Here is a 15,216-nt window from a genome sequence, read left to right as displayed (position 1 = left end):
AGTTTCTCCATAGTTTCAGGGTAATTTCTGACACCCCACAAGGGAGCTATGATATGCCAATGAGTTTTGAATAGAAAAAGATCCCTATTTGTGGACAAGTGAATTGACCCCTTAGGGTCTTAAGTCATGCAAGTATTTTTGAAGAGTCATGGAAAGTAGACATAAAGAGTTGCATCTTCTTACTTCTCATGCTCTATGTACATTTATTTCAATCTAAAATTATACTGTGCCATGACTGCAGCTTTCACTGTGGAGTTGGATAATATTTCTGACTTTCACGTAGAGAAGTATTTTGTAGTCAGTAACAGAACAATTGTGACATGCAGCATGCCACTTCAGTAAGTGAAGAGGCATTAACAGCTGATTTTTGGCAGCAACATATCTTTGTTTCTTATTCATTAGTTACTTGATTTACACCAGGATTAATTATTGATACGAATACTTCATCCATATTTTTTATGTCATAAGCAGGGGAAAAGGCATGGCTGTGAATAATCCATAGAATGGTTTATGAAGCACAAATTCCTCAGAGACTATCAGATACCCACCTGGTGTCCCTGAGTGCTGGATTTCACATTTAAATCTCTGAATTAACAGATGTGTACAGTCACACACAGGCAGAAAGACCCTTCTTGATACAACATCTGAGGAGGCTCATGGACACTGTTTATTTTCACAAAATGGAGGGGTATCTTGAGCTTGTGAAATTTATTCCAAATCTACACATCTTGAAATGTTAATAACCAGTATCTGCATAGAGTTCAACTCCCAAGTTTTAGTTCCCAGAGCACATTTAAAAAGACAAGTATACTTATTGAAATCAGTTTTCAAAGAGAAAACAGCTACAATATTGAGCAGAAGTCTCCAAATCTGAAAAGCATGCTCTTCTAAGTAACCCTATTAAAAATTACGTTTTTAATTTTTGCCTGAATATTTTGGCAACTGAGATACAAACATTTGAAATTAACTGAGGCAAATAAAATTTATAGAAGCCATTATAATTAAAACTAAAAATGGTAGGTTTTTTAAAAAAAAGGAACTTCATTTAAAGTTTACCATATTTTAAAAAACCTGCACATTTCAGATCCTCCATTTCCTCTGTTAGAAGTGGGGATTGTATAATAATATTATATTTTCAAGCTTTTTCTCCACAACTACGGATACTAGAAATATAGGCTTCTATGAAGCAGTCATGTTATGCAAGAACTTGGGGATTTTAAGAAACAAAACAAAAACAAACATTGAAAAACATGATAAAGTCATTAAGAGTCAGTAAGGCTGCTGCCAAGCACGGAGTATTTTATTTATTCAGAACTCTGTCCTATGAAATTGAAGTCTTATCTGCATTTAAGAATACCCCTTTTAATTAGTCCCACATAGGGCAAATCCTCCCCTAAAAATGCTAATTATAGCTTAAACATGTTTTAAACATATATCCTGGTTTTGGCAGTGAAGGGTCATATCTTCATTAAGAATGTCAGCATCCCTAAATCTTTGGAAAGGTAGTATAAAGGACAGTTTTCATGGAAAAAAAAAAAAATCAATTCCATTGCTAGCAAACGTAATCATGTCAGTAAAATCAATCTATCTGTAGAGACCAGACTGGAATACATCATTTTTGGAAGTACCACAGAAACCAAATTATTATTTAGAATTTGATTTTTCGCAGGGGCAAGTAGCCACAGCTGCTTATAAACAGTTTTAATAGCTGTTTTTCACTGCAGTAGCAAATCATATAAGAACACACCAAATTATCTTTTATTATAGTCTTGTAAACTATTCAACAGCATGTATCAAGCCCAGAACCTATGTTCTCACTCTTTATTCTCACGATGTTAATAGCAAAAAAAAAAACAAAAAACCCAAACAACATAATATTTTGACATATGTGATCCCTAGAAGGAGAGTTGAATATGTCTGTCACTGTGAAATCTTCATCTTTTCTAATGAAATTAAAATATTTAAAATCAGGTTTTCAGCAACTCGTGGAAAAATGCTTGCACAAATTTCCTGGATATTGAAACCAAATGAATGTCATTATTTGCACATACAATCACTTGCTGTGCTGTCTTGTCTCAGGCAGATTGTGCACTGAATCCTCAAAGGTTCTCTGGGTTTCACAAAACCTGTAAATCACAGCTGAGATCTTTGTTTAAAGCCTCCAATGGGGGAACAAGGGCTCAACAAAGTAGAGGGTATGTAACAACTATTGATCATGAGGAAGGTCTGACAGATCCACCATTACATTTATTTTTTCCTCTCCCCAGGTTGCAAAGCAGCACTGCTGCTGCTAAGTAAATCTAGGCTGAGGAAGGAGATGGTTTTTGCCCTTCCACCACTTATGTGAAGGCACATATCCCTAAGCCACTGAGTTCAGTACAGAGAGCTGTGCTGGGGCTTAAGAGCCAGAAAGGCACCCTGGATAGTATCCTAAGGCAGGCAGGGATACGACAAAATGTGGTAATACTGTACTGATAAACTCAGCAGGGTCACAGCATAGATGTGAGAATGTACCGTGAATTTGTTATCAAGGATCCTGGCATACTTTTGGCTCAGGCCAACTACTTCTCTTTCACAACTCAAAATTGCATTTCCAGGATCTGCACAAGCCAAGGGTCGTCCCCAATAAGAATACAGTTAATACAGTCAGGAGGAAAAGCCAAACAGACTTTGGCTTCAAAGAAGAGCCCATTTTATTCATTCACACAGACACAACATTCAGGTCAGGTTTACACAGTGTCTGAGTGAAACACCTTATTTATATGGTTCTAGAAATTACTTGTATAACTTGCAGCTGATGGAATGACATAAGACAAAGCCACAAATGAGCTGTGCATGATATTCATCTTAATTTTCCAGCAAAGGCAAGCATGTACAAACCTGAATATGTTCCTTACACCTTTAAAGGTACCACAGGGATTTTTCTTGGAGAATCAGGAAAGAGACAGCAGTTAAGTGAATATACTCAATTAATATCTTAATATGCAAACAGTATACAAGGAAAACACTAATAAACAGAAAATGTACTTGTTATTAAAATACTCGGTAAAGAATTGATTGATTTCAGTAACTTCAGTGAACTTCACAATCTGTGTTTCTGAATAGGAGAAATGCCAGATTTGGAATAAGTAGTTGCCTTATGGAATCTTGGCGTTTTCTCCTGCTCAGAAATGCAAACTCTGAAGTTCAACTGAGCTATGTAAATCATCTTGTCTTATGCTCCTCTTATTAGGCAATTCTGTCTTGATATTCTGAGTAATGAACTGCATAACAGTCTCAATGGTACATAAAATCAACATGTTACTTCAAGAGCAAAGCCCTTTCAGTAAAAAATTGCTTAGAATATTTTCTTTCATCCTTAAATTAAAGAGCTGTTGTCTGCACAAACATAGCTAGGCAGACTGAAGCAAGGAATGAGAAGGAATGAAGTGCTATTGGACACACTTCATGGGTTCTTGATATTACTAGGAATATTCCAGGTGCATAGCTCAGTCTGAGATGCTATCTACACTATGGGATGTGGGCAGATAATTCACATTTCCTTTCTTGTATGTCACTGATCTGTCTGCATGAGAACAGGTTATCTAACTTTCTGAACAAAAATAATCATGAAGCTCTGTTTTAGAAAAGATTACAGAAGTTTTGGCAAGGTTAAAGCAAATATCAAAATAGAAAAAAAAAGGAAAAAAAAAAAAGGAAGAACGCATAACAAAGCATATTAAAATAGCCAGATGGACTACTAGTCCCAGGAAGCAAAGAAGAGGAGCTAAATCACAGATGCTTATGTGCCTTTTTTTTTTTTTTTTTTTTAATTCCAGAAAGGTGGCTTTCCAGCATAGAATTGATTAAAAAATATTTGCTTGGAGCATCCTTCTGGGAAAAAAGCACTCTACTTTTCCAGAAGTAACTAAGCAGAGTCAAGTATCAGAGCAGTATGATAATGCCATTGTCTTCATTAGGATTTTGCAGGCTTAGTTAGCAGGAACTAGTTGATTCACTGAGGTAAAAAAAGAACCCAAACAAAATAGAAATTAGTGAAGTTACAGCTTCTGAGCCTTCACTTCAATGCCAGCTGGAGAAATCTGCACCTGATTTGAGCATCCAGGTCAGCCCAGGAGCTCCATGCAGTATTAGTCCTCCACTTGTGAAAGCTGTAGTTCCTTTGTGTGCACAAAGCCTGGTGTTCTACTGAAAATCCATTATCTTGCAATAAGAAAAGCTCTTTAATTTTTCTATTGGAAGAACAGTCTGTCTTGGGTAGAACTGTTTGAGAGTCTCAGACAGCCACCACCACTTTGATGACTTAAACTTCATATTTGTACTGCAAAGGAAGTTGGCAATCAGCCTCGGCAAAGGCGAAATCCCAGCTTTAGAAATATAAAGTAACCCAGTTAGAAAGGCACAAGAAAACTACAAAATAGTGACTTGCAAAATAGTTGCATTTCTGAGGCTAATTTTATGAGGGCAGTTTGCAAGATTCATAAATTAATCCAGCAGACCTAATTGCAACTGAAGAAATATGTCAAGAAATTATCTCACCTATCAAGAAAATATCTTACCTTAAAATAAAGTTTTGATCTAACTTACTTGGTCCGTGTATGGAGGAAGAGAAGACTGATCTGTTTTCCTGTAGACACGAGGATTTGTGGGCCACTTGCTTTTATTTTTACATCATTGTTATTTCCATCAAGGTATCTAGATTGCTTGTACACCTTTAAAAGGTACTGTCAAGAAGTGCTTTACTATGGAAATCACATACATCCCTAGAAATTATGACCTTTACATAAAAAAAAAGTCACACATATTTAAAAAACACATAAAAATTAAGACTAAATAGATGGAATTCTGAAAGCTTACTACAACCATCCTGATACTTAACAGGGACCTGTTTTTTGTTGTAGTTTGCACTCCAAATCCATAATTCTGTAGGGTTTCAGATGCTATAAGTTTGCAAGAGGTCTTCAAGTCCTTCTTGGACAGGTTACATCGTAATTGTACTCTAATTCTGGAAACTTATCATCAAGAACTGGTGAAAGGCACATCAAGTACCTAGGATACTACAGTGAAATACAATTTTCCTCCAAATATTTACATGGGATGATATGGAAATAAAAGGATCTTTTGTGATTCCTTTCTACCGACTCCTCTCCCTCTACTTGTGCTGTAAAAAGGAGGATGATCTATGCCAGAAAAAAGCATGACTTGGTGAATTGTGAAAAAGGGAATGAGTAATACAAACCCAAGAAACTGGATTAAGATAGAACCAACTTCCAGTAAAAACATTCCCTAGAAAGTCTGACTTTGGAGCTTATTTTCTCATCAAAGTATTTAAACTTTCACTGATACTTATAGTTTTAGAAATCCCAGTGTTGTCTTTTTCCATTAATAAGCAAATTTTAGTTTCTGATTTACAGCTTTCAGCTGGTTGACATAGCAAAAAGAAGTGAATAACATTCTGGAAAATCTCTACCTTATAATTCTTGGTCTTTAAGACCTGGGGGACAAAGATTCAGGTTCCATGAAGCTTCCCTATAGATAAGATTATTATTTGTAATGACAACCTCTGATCAGGCATAGCATTGCACACATTTAAAAATAAACAACATCTTTTCACACAAAGGAAACGAAACAGAGATAATCCACTTGGGCATCAGTAAAAATCATGCTATGACACCATTCTAGAAGAAGGTGGGGACTACCGGAAAGATGATAAGGCAGGTTAAAAAAAGGGAAAAAAAAAGGCAAAAGGAGGAAAAATGAGATAATCACAAGTGGTCCCAAGAAATAAAATATTCCACCTGACTGCTTCTTAATCATCTTGTTTAAATATTTGTCGACTTTACCATGAAACAAAATCCAAGTAAACAGATGTTGACAGCAAATGTTAGGATACATGCTAGTAGCACAGATAAAGACACAGATACAACCCAGAAAGAATTATATGACCGTGATTAACTGGCTAGTGAAAGCAGACAAAAAAATGAGACTGCAGATGAGGAACAACTAAAAATTACACAAGACAATAGTGCAATATGATCAAACTTCAAGACAAACACAACCCCAGGACAAGATACAAAGAGCAACGAAGCTCTCAAACAGACTTCTGTAAGGAGCAAAGTGGCAAAATTAGTCCAGATTATCTTAAAACAGACTTTATCAAAAAAGATTATGTGATACAGTTGCCTAAAATAGGAGGAGATTGGGTGTGCCAAAATATTCTTTTTAATCCCATAAATTCTTGGTTAAAAAGACCAAAACACTTTGACACTATTTCCAGAAGTGTGATTTATAAGGACGATAACCTGCATTCAACAACTTTATATTAAAATTTATTTTCTTGTTCCAGTTTTTCATGTTGAGAAGCTATCACTGCAAAACATTTAAAGCATTCCAGGAAAGAATTTGAACACAGAAATCCAAGCAGTGATAGAAAGTTTAAACCTGATGAGACAACAGCCAAAACAGAATAAGTATGTGAAAAAAACCATGGACTTTGCTTTTGTGGAGAGACCTTAAAGATTGAAAGGTGTGGTGATAAAGGTCATAAAGATAATTAATCAATGCAAAATTCAAAATAATTTATATAAGCATTCCTGAAATCCACCCTGCCCACCCCCTCCCCCAGCATTTTGTAGCAAATCAGTAACAATTAAACAAAGGTTAGTACCAATATAGAAAGTTCTAGGGGTTTACCAGACACATCATTTTCCTGCTGGCAAATCAAACATTGCTCATTAGAAAACTACAGAAATTGTGAATGTGGTGTGTGGACTTCATAAATTGGAATTTTTTCAAGAATAACCCTAAAAAATGAAATTCAGAAACATGAAAAAACATGTTTCAACATTGTTTTCTGTGTTCTTAAAGACAGAAAACTAAGAAAAGGGAAAATTCCTTCTCTATGTTCACTGTACTTTAGGAATCTAGTTTTCTGAAGTGCAAATTGCAACTTTGTCAATAAAGAGGATATCCAAGAGGCCACAAAAGTTTGCATTTGTTTTTTCCAAGACATAAAATATAGCAAGTTTTATTTTAATCTTCTTCTGAAAGTTGTAATTTTTTTTGCAGTTGTTCCCTTGTTTTTAGAAGGGGTTTTTTAGGTCATTGGAATTAGAGGCTTCCATTCAGCGAAGTATATTAGCACATTCCAAGTTTCTTTAGAGGTATGAACAGCTCAATTGAATGCATGAAGGAATCTATATAATATCAATGTCAAAAATAGACCTGGGTTTTAAATATATATGAGGCAATATTACACAATATTTTACATTAATAACTGTTAAAAATGCATTTGGTTTTGAATATGGTACTATTAAAAAGGTAATATAAATTAGGAATACATTGAATAACCAAATATGAGGCTAAAGGACTTCCTTGAAATTGTCTGATACTGTCAGATACTACTTAAACAGTTGTTACACATATTAACTAAAATAATCTTTGTGAACAGACATACATTTTTTTTGCCATTTCTAAGTTTCATGTGAATTAGAGATACGATACATAAGATGAAATTTGAAAATTTTTCTAATGTCTTAATTTTTTTTCTGGGAGCCTTTGTTCTCATTCAGAATGCCAGTGGTCCTCTCTAGACCACTGAGATTCAATGGAAAACCTTTATTATTATGTCCATTTTGTTCATAAATGTACTCTTTTATTTCATCTTGTGCTTTCTTTTCAGAACAACTATCCTCCTCTTCAAAAAGGAAAACCCTAATAGCACTTTCCTCTAGTGAATTCCAGTAAAAGGAGGCAAGCAATAATAGTATGGATTAACAGGCATTAAAATTAAACCATATGGAAACATGGGCAGAGGATTTGAGCAGGAAAAGTACCATTTAAAAATTAATCTTTATGTCTTAAAAGGGATTGTTAGGAACATTGCAAAAGTTCTGAAAACTCTTAATTCAGTGCTGCTACAAAGCCAGTGTTCTGAAAAAGTAAAACTATGTTTATGTTGTGAGGTTGGCTCCTCATAGAAGGACAGCCCGGGAAATATACTTTGTGACCTAAATCTAAACTAACAAAAGACCCTGAAGAACACTTATGGTATCTGTCGTTTAAGTCACAATTTCTGTGATCACTGACATGTACATGTGAACAGGGAATTTATTACACTCCTGTAATACTACTACCCTTTATCTTTTTATGAGGAAAATAGAAAATGAGGAAGAGTCTCCACTGTGTGACATGGTAAATAAAGTAAAAAGAAAGAAATATGAGTGCTACAGTAGTATTTAGCCTGTTGTTTATCAGATGGGGAGAAAATTTAACTTAAATGATAATTTAAAATTACAGTTTTCTTCATGCTTTTCACAGCACTTCATTGATAGAAAATACATGAGAAAAGTAGTCTGAAAGAAGGGGAGTTTTAATTATACTTTCCAAGCTGACAGGAAGAATACAGAGACACAACAGGGATTATAAGTCTTTTTGATTAACTGTCTCTTATTTAAATTTGTTTCTGCTTTCCTCATGGAATGGGATAATCTATCCAAAATGAATTTTTAAAAAAATAATTATTCAAAGAAAGAAAATTGCTAGTGTAAGACTTAGAAGCCAGAAAAAGCAAGGGAAGAAAGGTAAGGAAAGTGAAAATAAATAAATTGATACAATTAGAAAAGAACTAGTAAGAGGCAATTTCACAAGCCAATTGATCTACCAAATGCTTAATTGTGTCATTGGAAAGCAGGAAGAGAAAAAGTAATGATCATACTGTTGGCATGAAAGAGCCTTGCTTTAACAACAAATGGATGAGTTTGATCTCTCCAATTAAATCTTGACATGTTAATATCTGGCTCAAAAGGCACAAGTATGACTGACTTTGCCATCCAGATTAGTTAAAGCTAAACTCAACAGGAATACTGAACTGAGTGGAAAAGACCTATCTGTGTATAATAGTCTCTGTTTCAGATGAAATATGAATTTATTTCTGTGGGTTTTCCTTGTGTTGAATACAACCACTTTTGGTGAAAACATTCAAAAGCCTCTTTCTTCAAAGCAGCTGGAGTTATTCAGTATCTACCTGTAGTTGATGTCATCGAATAAACAGGCAAGTTGAAGTGAGAGACTATTTGCAGTGATCAAATTTCTCACAGAGCAGTGGTATCCTAACAACACTACTACTCATGTGAAAAACTGAGTATAAAATGAGTTTATGCGTCCAAATGAAGATCAGATCAGTAGGAGAAGAGCTTTAAATTGCACAGAGTAAAGGAAAGGAAATGAAGTCACAAATTAGATAAAAAAATGTTGGTTTCAATACAATTCTGTACCTTTAAATAAATTAATAATTAATAAAGTAATATTTCTCATAATTAATTTTCCTAAATGTTCAAATACAGGCATTTATTTAGTTTACTTATGAGTCCTGTTTTCATAAAGAATTTAAATCCTTTACATATAAATATAAATCTTATAGATATATGGGATATACAGAATATAGAATATATATCAATGGATACAAAACTAGAAATAATACAGCTCTATAGTATATATCAATAGAATATATATCTCATAGACATAAATAAATCACTACTTTTCAGTAATATATCAAGAAACATTTCCTTATTTTTCATGAAAGAGAAACAGAGTTCAGAAAAATGGGATTTCTGCTGCATTCTACATATTATTATATAATATAGTGTTTTCAGCAATATACAGAACTTTTAAATTCTTACAGAACTTACAGAATTTTAAATTCTTTTATTCCACATTAACCAACTTAGGTCAGGTTTTTTTATACTAATACCATGCAGTATTTCAGAAAGCCTCTAAAATCTCATCATCTGAACTCAGGGGTTCAGAAACTATGCAAAATGTCAGGTAAAGGCTTCTATAATACTTGGCAACAGAGAAATCTTTTTTGCAGCATGAACTATAAGGACAAGGGAAGTCATACTATGTCAAGACTGGAGGGAATAATTTCCTGAAGACTTAATTTTCCAGGAACCTCACAAAAAGCTAAGAAGGAAGAATGACTATCATTATCAGAGAAGGAGTGTCTGATCTGGACAACTAAAAGGACTAGGATCTCTAACAACTGTTTTACTTTTATTATTCTAAGACTCTTCCACTAACAAATACCACCATACCTAGGATCTTTCAAAAATCATATGAGAAGGCAGATGGCTATAACAGTTCAAAGACATTGAAATCTGTTTTACTGCCAGTTAAAAAAAAAAAAAAAAAAAAAAAAGACATAGAAATTACCCTACAGATGTTAATAATTGTCTGGGGTGGGAGCTGGGGAATGGGAAGGCTGGCTTCTAAGTAAACAATGCAAAAAAAGACAAAGAGGTCCCTGCTGATGTACAACAATAAAAGCAGTTTTCTCAGCAGTGTCAGCTTAGCAAGCCTGAGGGTCTGCATTTTAAACCCCAGTGGCCTGACGTCACTCACCCTGATGGTGTGTGTGAAGGAAGCTATCTCTCTGCAATGACCGACCTGAAAAGTGTTTTCAAAGCCCAGTGGGCTAATGTCACTCATACCGACGGTGGATGGTGGGATCTCTCAGGGTGGCAGCCTGGGGGAAGTGAGCTGCAACACCAGCAGCCGACCATCACTCACTCTGATGGCAGGGGGTCAGCTGGGATTCTTTGGTGGCCTCCCAGGCAATAGTTAAAAAGAAGATTTTGGTTCACATGTCAATGTCTAGCTTGAAAGCAGCGAGTATAAAAAGTGATTTTTTTTTTTTTAATTGTGTTTCACTAGTGGCAGCAGTGCAGCCAGGAAGGGGAGTTTCTCTGCAAGGACGTCTGATTGCATGTGAAGCTTACAATGGGGCTGGCTCTGCCTGGTTTTAATTTTTTTCTCCTGTATGAGCTGAGATATTTTATTCCCCCATACCAAAGGGGGAGAAAAATTAAATCCAGACAGCTCCAACTGCACTCAGCATCTCATATGCAATCAAACAGACTTTGAGAATACCATCAGCTTTTTTACCAACCTGCCTGTCCTATAGAGAATGTAAATAAATACTAAAATCCCAAACATCATGTTCTTATGTTAACTCATCTTGTAATGCAGAAACTGACATTTGGGACAAATTCTCACGTTAAATTTCCCCTGACAACTAAAGTGTTGTAAGGTTTGCAAGGGATACATAGGAATAGCCTCTGTCCCACTGCAAATACTTAAAAAGCCCCACAAGCATAAATGCAGCTGATATTTCATTAGCAAAGTAAATTATCTGGGACAAAATGAAGCCAAAAGAGTCACTACTCACAGAGAAAGCTCTTTACAAAGACAAACTTTTCAAAGTAAAACTAAATACACAAAAACATAGTATTTTAAAAACTAAACCCTAGTTCTATGAAAGTAAATGAGTTATGTCATGCTTAGTAGTCTGAAGGGTCAGAATCTGAGAGATGTCCAACACTGAAATCATAGCTTCTGTATGTAAAATCAATGCAACCAACAAATAAAATGAAACTGGGAATTCATGCAGCTCTAGACAATATAATCAGCTTTCTTGTATTTTGTATCCCTTTTCCACCAGTTCTTTGCCCCATTAAACTGTTGAGATCAAGATTGATGCCATTGTTTCTTACATAGCTCCCCTCTGCCACCCAGAAGGAAACAAACTAACCCAAAGCAACAATACATTAAGGAATAGTTCAAGAGTTCTACTGGTCACTGCTAACTGTAGTTTACTCGAGACTATGAAATTATTTCTACCAGAACTGGTGTGTTTGGGCATGAAGTAAGGCTGTGCAAACTCAGCCTAGCAGAAAAAAAGTAAAAAGTTAAATATTGCTCTCCAATTTTCACAATGTGTGCAGTCCACATTTGTGAAGAGAAAACATGACTCTAACTCTCATAGTTAAGCTAATAAGCTTTCTCATAGAGTGAGACAATAGGAACTGTGAGCATACTGTACCGCACAATAAGTGTTGGCACATGAACTGGTTCAGTCTTGAGGGACAGTGCTTCACAGTATATCAGATCAGCTTGCAGCCAGAATTATGAATGAAAAGTTTAAGCCTTCGTGAAAGTATTGACTTCAAATGATAGTTCTGCAGTCATCTCAAAAATTGATGCACTGAACTATTTTGAGGAATATGGCATTTAACATTCCATTTTCTAAGACTGCTATGCACAAAAATTCACTAGTTTAACCTAAGACATGATTAAAAAAGGTGTTGTATTATATGTGTGAATACATTTACACAAATTTAAGCCAATCAGATAAACATTTAACCTGTGTAGGAGTATCTTACATGTCTACTTATAAACCTGGGCTAGTAGTGGGAGACAGAAAAATTCATGTTTCTCCCTTTCTCAGGCACCAGACTGCAAGGGACTGTTGGTGCATATTAATTTCATAGTAAACTGTGTGCTTGGAATTGCCACAAATGCTGTTTCTGGAGAGCTATAGTTATTGGTTTGGAAATAGTCTCTCACCATTTTGTGACTACTATACAAAAATACTTCATCAACAAATGCTATGGTTACATTTAAATTAGTAAATAAACAGTCTAAGGATCCTTTTGTATCCCTGATGTGGCTCAGTTTACATGGCACAGCTTGCATCCGTGGAGCTAAACTCTTTCTCCTCTTCTCCCCTACTCAAAAAAAAACAACCCAAAACCCAGAAAGGCCTCATCCACACAGCTTATTAGGAACAGTCTCAGGCCCATGCTCATTCCCAGACTGTGCTCAGACATTGTTTGGGATGGTGCTAATTAGTCAGGGTCAAAACGGTTCCAGGGGCTGTGCAAGCAATTAGCAGTACGTTCACTTGCACACATGCTCAGGCCCATCAGCCGTGATCTAACACAGGACCATCCTGTCCCTGCAGCTGCCAAAAACAGCTCCTGAATTTGGCATCCTCCTTTGGCAGATTCAGTTAACTTCAAATTCCAGCTGCCATTTGCTACCTCTGTCCTTTCCCCACTCAGAGGAGAGGCAGCAGGGAGGGCAGGAATCTGAAGAACTGGATTATATGAAGCACAGGAGCCTTCACACGCTGCCCAAACCACTGGCTTCCTCTCTGGCAGGAAGCAAAGACACAAAGCTGGATTTGCCCAAAAGATCTTCAGTTGAGCTATGATAATCTGTCAGCTGATAGACAGACTCAGACAAATTACCTCAATTCACAATGGAGCCCTCAAAGGCAACTGGCTTCACAAACCACTGGTGCCTTTGAATGGCTAAAAAATCATCCCCTGCTTACATAAATGACAGAACACTCTTCCTAGCTGAAGAACCATAAAAGAGAAAAGTTTGGATTAGATTAAATAAATCTGAGTTGGTGTGAATGCTGTCATCATTCATGCACTGGACAAAGACTTTGGAAGAGAGAAAAAATAATAAATGTTGTGAGATGCAGATATTCTTGCCATGTCTTCTCTGCAGGTGACTGAAGCTTTGATGTCAGAGACATGCATTATTAGGCTGATAACTAGTACAGCTGTGAAAAAATTAACCCAAATAAATGTGGGAAGCAGTTTTTCAAGTCTTTTCTTCACAATCACTGGACAAAACCTGCTAGGTTCAAAAGTTTGGGGTGTTTTCCCACCTTCATTAAACAAAAGACACCACTACCCCATATAAACTGTTCCAATTCATCATTGCCACAAAATGTCTCCTGTTATCTGTCTTACTACATCTGACTTTGTACATACTCACTAACAGTTGAAAAAATAAATTTTAAATACTCACATCTGTAAACCCAACAAATTTATAAATTGCCGTTGTTACTGTGTTGCTCTATTGTGCTGCCCAGACAGGTTTTTCACTTTTCTCCTTTTTCTGAAGCATTGTTTCTGTTTTGAAAGGGAAAAACAGCATACACTTTCATTTCCCCGTAAATCAGAAATATTTTATGGGAAGAAAGAATACCGCCTAATACAAAGACTATGAAATAATGGCTCTAGGTCTGAAATTTCATTAAGACTATATAGTGTATGTGTGTTGCTTTGAAAAATAACCTTCTGTTGATTTGATACTGCAGAAGACATTTTCTGAAAGTTTGTTTTGTTTTTCATTAGAAATAATTTTCAGTCCTCCTTCATTTAGGACAAGAAAATATTGAATTTACTCGCTTGTGCAGAATTTTTGTATCTGACCCTGTCAAACTCTGTCGTCAAAATCAAGCACAAGGCTTGCTTCTCCTGGAGCAAAGCAGAAACAGTTAGTCAAAACCAACATCTCCTCCTGTAGAAATTTATTAACTTTTTTTTTCTAAATAATCTTCTAAATGTTTTCTAATTTTTAAGTAAAATTAAAGCTGAAACTTCATTTAAGTTTTTTTTAATGTCATCAGATTTTTTTAATATAAAAACACAGTAATTTCAAGAATATAATCTATTTTTACCATCAGAACCAGAAACTTTATAAGGATGATAACCTGCATTCAACAACTTTATATCAAAGTTCTTCACAATGTTGCAGATCCTACTCTAACACTGCTTTTGCACCATGTATTTTTGGAAACTTTATGTCATTTGAGCTTTTGGCACCGAACAGAATCATAGCTGACTTCTGATTTATAGCAATCTGTCTTCTTCAGCCGTGTACACAGAACTCTAATTACTGTAGGGTGTGAGTACTGTTACTTACTTCTGGTTTACAGTTAATATATTATAAATATGACTCCAAGAGACTAGTGGTTGTGTCAGTCTTCCTTGCTTTAATATAGGAGGTAAGACTAGAATTGATTTAAAAATAGAACAGAACTCCTGAAAGTGCCACAGTATGTTGTTAGATGCTTCCTTATCTCAGCGAACTAAGAATATGAATCCATTTCAGACAGCAAAACTAGGAAGTATGCTAAAAAACAGGTGCAAGAAGATATACAAAGACTTTCATGTCTTTGTATAGAGCGCACCACTTTGTCTGCAAAATATAATGGGAAAGAATGGAGCCAAAAATACCTGTGCCCAGGACAGAAGTCTCCGGGCACAGAGGGACCAGCCAGCCCAGACACCTGACCTCCCTGGCACTTGTCCCCTGCCATCGAGAGTCACAGAATCAGCAAGTTAAGGGCTGAAACAGATCTTAAAGATCATCTAGTCCCAATCCCCCTGCCATGGGGCAGGGACACATCTCTGGTTCCATAGTCCAGGTTTCTGAAGGCATTATATCCAACCTGGCTTTGAACACTGCAAGTATTAGGGAATCCACAACCTCTCTGGGCAACCTGTTCCAGTGCCTCACCACTCTCACAGTAAAGAATTTCCTTCTAATAGCTAACCTAAATTTCCTCTCTTT

This window comes from Vidua chalybeata, chromosome Z (genome assembly GCF_026979565.1).
Source record: "Vidua chalybeata isolate OUT-0048 chromosome Z, bVidCha1 merged haplotype, whole genome shotgun sequence".
Lineage (NCBI taxonomy): Eukaryota > Metazoa > Chordata > Aves > Passeriformes > Viduidae > Vidua > Vidua chalybeata.
Note: the sequence above shows the minus strand (reverse complement) of the source record.